Here is an 8,107-nt window from a genome sequence, read left to right as displayed (position 1 = left end):
ATCTGAGAACAGCCAAAATCATCATCTTTTCTTGTTTCCACTGAGTTGTTTTCACTAGAAGTGACTATTTGGATGGCCTACCAATTCTCTGGTTAATGCAAGTTTCTCCCATAATGTTTCTCTAGGAGTTCCTTCTGGAGAGCTTGATCCAGGAAAGCCTGATCTTTCCAAGACCAGGACCAGGTCCAGGCTTGCAGGGCCTTGTTCCATGGCTCATTTCAAAAGTCTTGTGTTGTAACATGGTACTTAAAATTCTTTTCTTCTTCCTGTGTATGTCAGCAACTTCACTTAAGATTAGGGTAATCCTTTAAATTGCTGCAAGGCTGAGGCTCTCTCTTCTGTTCTCTGAGATGTTACAAGAAATTTAACAATAAAATTTGAGAGTTCTCTTTATTTTTAAGCACTGTTTTACGAGCTTCCAAGAACTTCCATACAGCCACGGAGCAGAACCAGTTTAGCCTCCTCTTGTGATTCCTGCTTTAGGCCTGTGATACCTGTGATACCTCTTTCTGATACCTGCTTTATCTAGTAATTTAATACTGTTTCCAGTCAACATTTAAATATTTCTTCTCAGGAGATGGTATGCAAGTGGGAGTTATGGGGAAGATTCTTTTAGCATCTCATATTTCTTTACATGCATGCACGCCCAGTCAATTCATTTGTGTCCAATTCTTAGCAACCTCATGAACTGTAGCCCACAAGGCTCCTCTGTCCATGGGATTTTTCAGGCAAGAGTAGGGGAGTGGGTTGCCATTTCCTCCTCCAGGGATCTTCCTGACCCAGGGACTGAATCCACATCTCCTATGGCTCCTGCAATGGCAGGTGAATTCTGTATCACTGAACCACCTGGGAAGTCAGACATTTCTTTATTTTATTTTATCGAAGTATATTTGACCGCTTCTTGGCCTTTTGGCTAAGATCAAGTGTAGTGAAGTATAATTTATTTATAATACTGTGTTAATTTTTTCTATACAACAAAGTGATTCAACTATATGTTTATATATATTCTTTTTCATATTCTTCTCCATTATGGCTTATCATAGGATATTGAATATAGTTCCCTATGCTATACAGTGTGACTTTGTTGTTTATCCATTCTATACATAATAATTTGTATCTGCTAATCCCACAGAAGTCTGTTATCTATGTCTGTAGCATCTCACATTTCAATGCAGCCAAATGGAGTTTTCCACTGGCTGCTCCATATGTCAGCCCTTGTCTCTGTTGGTTGGCCCCAGCATGGACAGTAGGCATGCTTTGGTAACCCAGGCTCTATTGTGCTCACTTATGTCTTAAGAAGAGTCTTTTGAGAAATTCAGAATCTTAAAAAAATAACTTTAAGTGTATTTCCCTGCTCTATTATCAACTGGAAGTCAGAAATTTTTAATATTCCAATAAAGCTGTATTTACTCTCTCTCCTCCAGTGAAAAATACGTGTAGTCAAAGCTATGGTTTTCCCAGTAGTCATGTATGGATGTGAGAGTTGGACCATAAAGAAGGCTGAATGCTGAAGAATTGATGCTTTTGAGCTGTGGTATTGAGAAGACTCTTGCTGTCCCTTGGACAGCAAGGAGATCAAAGCAATCAATCCTAAAGGAATCAACCCAGAACATTCATTGGAAGGACTGATGCTGAAGCTGAAGCTCCAATACTTTGGCCACCTGATGGAAAGAGCTGACTTATTGGAAAAGCCCCTGATGCTGGGAGAGATTGAAGGCAGGAGGAGAAGGGGACGACAGAGGATGAGATGGTTGGGTGACATCATCAACTCAATAGATATGAGTTTGAGCAAACTGCAGGAGATAGCAAAAGAGAGGGAAGCCTGGTGTGCTGCAGTCCATGGGATTGCAAAGAGTTGGACCCAACTGAGTGACTGAACAACAACTCTTACGAAAACTTTTGCAAGCCACTATGTATTTGCTCCCGTTCAAACTCAGTCTCAGGCCACTGCTGTTCAGAAAATCTGCAGTGGTTGTGAGCAGCCAGGCCACCCGTGTATAATGCATGCATCCTTCACAGGAGCAGATGGCTGTCTCAGATACTGGTCTGCTGCTACAGCTCTTGGTCGTCTGAGTGCCCTGAGAGGGGACAGAGAGTGGTCAGACACGTTCAGTTGGTGTGTTTGTCCTCTGCCACAGGAAAAGCATTTCTGGTCCAGGTGTTGGTCAGTGCTTGGGCTCTAAGCTCACCACCGTCTTGGGTCCCCCTCTTGTACTCAACCAGTGTTCCTCAAAGAACCACCACTACTTTAGAAAAGCTGCTTCAAGTCCGTCACAAGCTGGGCCACCCTCTCGTTATTCAGAACACAGTGTGTTCCCCCTGTTCTAGAACTGCTCATGCAGATGATCCACCTCGTTCCCTGTGACAACTGTGCTCACCGTGAATCTCAGAAACTTTAACTGAATGCCAAAACTTTCTGCTGAACTCTTATCCATGGACAATGACGGCCTGAGGCAATATACAGTTAAATACTGAGAGTGAAGCCATCCAACAATGTTCTTTCTTCGGCTAGAAGATTTGCTACAGAAGTATAGGGACACATGTTACCTTCCTTGACAAACAGTTTCGTTAAATCTACTCAATGATCCTAAAAAAGAATCTTTCAGTTCAGTTCAGTTCAGTTCAGTCACTCAGTCGTGTCTGACTCTTTGCGACCCCATGAATCGCAGCACGTCAGGCCTCCCTGTCCATCACCAACTCCCGGAGTTTACTCAAACTCATGCTCATCAAGTCGGTGATGTCATCCAGCCATCTCATCCTCTATTGTCCCCTTCTCCTCCTGCCCCCAAATCCTCCCAGCATCAGGGGTGTGTCCAACCCTTTGCAACCCCATGGTCTGTAGTATGCCAGACTCCTATGTCCTCCACTGTCTCCCAGAATTTGCTCAAATTCATGTCCATTATGTAAACATTTGGCAAATGAGGCTAGTTTAATAATCTTAGTTAATAAAAACAAATAAGTATTCACTGACTTATCAGAAATGAATATGTGTAGATTTTTACTCTGTAAGTAGCTATAAATTAATGAAGATTTACTGATCAAATAAGCTATTATTCTATTTAAAGTTATCATTATGTAAAAAAATGAAAAATATGTTTTATCAAATTGATTTATTATTCTGATAAAATTTTATTTTAACAACAATTATGTTTTGTAGTAAGTCAACTTGAAGATAACTTTCAAAATGTTTAGGTAAGTTAAAACTTTAAATCAGCATTAAGTTGAATTAATGAATATTCATTGGATACCCGCATAATTTCTAAGTAAGATAGAACACTGAAACATTAATGACTAAGCATAATTTTAACTTTCTGTTTTTGCTTCTTCTCATATGCTACAGAGAGACTTATATATCTTTGGGTCTATTAAGGAACATGTTCATTTTTGCCATTTTGAGAAGTTGTATAAAGTATGGCTATAGAAAGTTGTGTTCTATTTGAGCTCTTCAAGACTTGCAAAGATGCTGGTATGTAACCCCAGTTGTCTCCCCCAAGTTTTTTTTCTGTGAAAACGAAATTACTTTGGTTTAAAGTTATGATTGATAAATGTGGATGAGACTCTATTTGGGAACAATAATTTCAGAGAAATACAACTCTGAACATATTTGTTAAGGAAAAGGTTAGTCTTGTCCTAAAGTACTTTTTTGTTGGTCTCTGAACCCATTTGTACTCTTCATGCTTATTGAGGATAGCAGGGAGCTTTGTTTGTGGGTTGTAACTATAAATGCTTTGTTGTTATCGTTGTTCAGTCGCTAAGTCATGCCCGAATCTTTGCAGCCTCATGGACTGCAGCACTCCAGGCTTTTCTGTCTTCCACTGTCCCCTGGAGTTGGCTCAACTTCATGTCCACTGAGTCAGTGAACTTGATATTCGATCTAACCATCTCATCCTCTGCTGCTTCCTTCTCTTTTTGCCTTCAGTCTTTTCTATGATCAGGATCTTTTCCACTGAGTCAGCTTTATTGAAAATTGAAACAGAAACAGAAATTTTACCATGCTTACTTACTGATCCATTTGAAGATAGTGACAATGAATGCATGGCATGTTAATAATATTTTAGCAATATTATAAACTTAGTTTTAACCTCACGAACCCCTCTGAGATGGTCATAAAGTAAAACATCAGTTTGTTCCAGAATATAAAAGACTCCAATGAAGAACAAAATTTTTAAATCAATTTTATTTGGTATGGTTTATAATTCTTGACTTTGAAAATTATGAAGTATTTAAAATCTTATAAAGTGGGCTTAATTTCAATGTGCTAGTTTCCTAATTTATTGTTTATTGCTTCAAGCTACAAATATAAAGGGTTATTGTTTTTTTTCTGCTATAACCTGCCTAGAACCACAAAGATTCTATGTATGTCTACCAGAATAACCTTCTATGGTTTGTGTTGAATTTATTATGTCTTTGATTATTTAAGAAAATAAAGGTTTGTCATTTAAGAAAGAACTAAATTTCTTTATAATCATGTTACCTTCTCTCTCTCTCAATGTTTTATTGTTTTATTGAATATTGCTTCTTAGTCACCATGATCTTTTTCCCATTGTAAGTATTGAATCTCCTGCCAGCTTGATTTCTGCCTTCCTAAAATCAAATTTTACATTCAAAATAAAATTTAAAAATAGTACTTTGATGTATCTTTTACATCTAAAATTACCTTCAGGATTTCCCAGTTTTCCCAAAAAGCTCCTGGTAAGTCACACAGATTTGTTTTTTCATCTTATAAAAAGACAGCTGTTAGAAATAATTAGGTTTATTTAATACATTATTAAATGAGTTGCATGGGAAGGGTTGTCAAATCAGAAGAGATGCTTAGCCTTCCAAAGTTACATTTATATGAGTAAAATGTTATTTAGTGTAAATGTTCACTCTTTCCATGTAATTTCACTTCTAATTTACCTTGATTCATGGATCTAACATTCCAGGTTCCTATGCAATATTGTTCTTTACAGCATCGGACTTTACCTCCATCACCAGTCACATCCACAACTGGGCACTGTTTTCACTTTGGCTCCATCTCTTCATTCTTCCTGGAGTTATTTCTCCACTGATCTCCAGTAGCATATTGAGCACCTACCCACCTGGGGAGTTCATCTTTCAGTGTCCTATCTTTTTTGCCTTTTCATACTGTTCATGGGGTTCTCAAGGCAAGAATACTGAAGTGGTTTGCCATTCCCTTCTCCAGTGGACCACGTCTTGATAGAAATCTCCACCATGACCCATCCATCTTCGGTGGCCCTACACAGTATGGCTCATAGTTTCATTGAGTTAGACAAGGCTGTGGTCCATGAGATCAGTTTGATTCATTCTCTGTGATTGTGGTTTTCATTCTGTCTGCCCTCTGACAGATAAAGATAAGAGGCTGATAGAAGCTTCCTGTTGGGAGAGGCTGAAAGTGTTCGACTCTTTGCCACTGCATGGACTGTATAGTCCGCGGAATTCTCCAGGCCAGAACACTGGAGTGGGCAGCCTTTCCCTTCTCCAGGGGATCTTTCTGACCCAGGAATCGAACCCAGGTCTCCTGCACTGCAGGCAGATTCTTTACCATCTCAACTACCAGGGAAGCCCTCGACTAATACTTTCCTACCTCTGTTCCTCATCCCCACTGAAGGGTATGCTCTAGATGGCAAAGAACTTTATCTGCTTTTCTCACTGATGGATTATCAGTTCTTGATTTGAGTTCATAGCACATAACATGCATTTAATCAGAGTTTGTTGAACAATATACCTACTCAGTGAATTATTACGGATTATTAAAATTCCACATGCATAAGAAAATCACATAGTTCTAGAGTTGACTGAGGACCATATCAGCCTTCTAATAAGATAGTGGGAAGGCAATGAAGCTTGCACTGTGCACCTATACAGGCAGATTGTTGGCATTTCAGTGATTTTAGGGAGTCTGTGTGTATATTAGTCGTTCTTGTGTCTGATTCTTCGCAACTCAATGGACTGTAGCCTGCCAGGCTCCTCTGCCCATGGAATTCTCCAGGCAATAATACTGGAGTGGATTGCCATTTCCTTCTCCAGGAGATCTTCCCAACCCAGGCATTGATCCTGGGTCTCTTGCATTGCTGGCGGAAACTACCGTCTAAGCTACTAGGGAAGCCCAATTTCAGGTAGGGGGCTTAGTTATTGTTATATCACCAAGATGTTTTAAGTTGGTGATGCTTTTCCATTGGAACTCTTTCTAAATGCATTTTAAATACTTTTCGTATATTTATAGAATGACTGTTAGGTTTTACTTTGCTCTCATTGCTGTACCTGCTGGTTTTCACTCTTTGGATTTTTATTTTGTTCATGTCTACTTCTTTGCTATCATGCTGTATTATTTTTCTTTGGAGCGTGTAACTGAATTAGAGGAGGTACGTAAACCATGGGTTTCTGGTGGCTCAGATGGTAAAGAATCTGCCTGCAATGCAGGAGACCTGGGTTCAATCTCTGGGTCGGGAAGATCCCCTGGAGAAGGGAACAGTAACTCACTCCAGTATTCTTGCTTGGAGAAATGCATGGACAGAGGAGCCTGGTGGGCTACAGTCCACAGGGTCACAAAAAGTGTGACACAACTGAGCAACTAACACACACAGGTGAACCATGGTGTCTTTTATCTCTCATATGTGCCACAGTCAGAAAAAAACTAAGAACCTCTACCTTTTGGGAGGATTGTTATCCACTTTTCATTTAAATTATTTCACTTCTGGTACTTAATCTAATAAGGTTCTTACATGACTCCTATCTGTCTGGTAATCTCTGTTTATTTACCATCTCCATCATGGAATCTGATACTCTGATTTGATTTCCTGACAGTGACTTGCCCCAGAACCCTCCTGGGAGTTGGTGGTTTCTTTTTGCTGAAGCTAACTATACGTTTTGTAAAAATGACCTTTTCCCATCTGCCTGTCATTTGTCTGAACTCTATTAAAAATTTTATCCTTTGTGTGAACAAGCTATTTAATGCTTCTGGGGAGCAATACATCATTTCTGATGTTTTTCTTTGACAACCAAAATAGTGACAAGGTTGCAACGGACGGAAGGGCGAAGAAAGGAAGGAGAGCAGGGAGAGGTGGGTTGGGCTGATGCCCTGTTTCATTTCCCCTCTCTTCTTTCAGTCCACGCTTGGCAGCTGGACTTAGCCTGTTTAGGTGATAGACAGCATCCTCAGGTTGGGATGTAAGATTTTGTGTTCACTGGTCGGCAGTGCCGTGTGGATGAAGCAAGTGGCCACACAGCCTGACTGCATGGCCAAGCCACATGTCCTTTCCTCTCTGGTCGTGTTTGTTGCTAAGAAACAGGCATGGGATCACACCAAATTCACCTTTTCTGTAACTGTCAAGTCTGTATTGTTTTGTTTTTACATTGCCAAGTAGATTCCTGACCTAGGGAGGGAAAAAATGACCTCCTCGGCATTGGAGCTACCACCCCAAACCTCACAAGGCAACGAGATTTGAGCAAGACATGAGTTGTCAGCACCCAGAAAGACAAGAGCACCCAAGGCCAGATCAGCTCCCCTGCACCTGCTTGCACTGTCACCTCTCCTCACAAGCTGCAGGGCTGACAATGAAACAACCTCCCACCCACTCACTCATGCTTAGAGGTTGGCCAAGCGTGCCACCTCCATCTCTCCTCTATCTAATCATGGCTGCAGCTGGGGAGGAGTTATGCTAAGGAGGTAGAAAGCAAATACTGCAAGGAAGGAAATGAAGAAACACTTGGGTGTGTTTTCTGAGTCTTATTTCACCTTCTCACTCTCATCGCTACTGAACTGGAACAGAACAAACTTCTCTGCACACAACCATTCATTTAAAAATGGCCCTGAAATTTTATAGTCTATATCTGCCTAGCAGAGCCTTTCCTGGTAAATGTTCCCACAACAAACGGAAAAATAAGCAGGTGGCTGAGAAGGTGGGTGAGGGCAATAGAGAGAGGGTGGAGGAATGCAGAAGCTGAAGAGGGCAACAGGCTTTTTCCTGAATTTCTTCTCTCGCCATCAAACCTTTATCCCTGATGACCAAGGACCTGGCTCTTTCATCAATGGGAGAGGCACCCCTCATCTGCTAAAGATAGTGGAAGTGGGGAGGATGAAAGGAGAGTACTATGGAAAGGGATT

At 40.6% G+C, this 8,107-nt stretch overlaps 1 pseudogene; it reads left to right on the top strand.

Moving 5' to 3' along the window:
- Nucleotides 1–893: 893 nt before the first annotated feature.
- On the top strand, nt 894–1,062 carry LOC133041901 (U2 spliceosomal RNA; annotated as a pseudogene).
- Nucleotides 1,063–8,107: the final 7,045 nt, after the last annotated feature.

This window comes from Dama dama, chromosome 20 (assembly GCF_033118175.1).
Source record: "Dama dama isolate Ldn47 chromosome 20, ASM3311817v1, whole genome shotgun sequence".
Taxonomy (NCBI): domain Eukaryota; kingdom Metazoa; phylum Chordata; class Mammalia; order Artiodactyla; family Cervidae; genus Dama; species Dama dama.
Note: the sequence above shows the minus strand (reverse complement) of the source record. Positions and strands in the feature narration are given on the sequence as shown.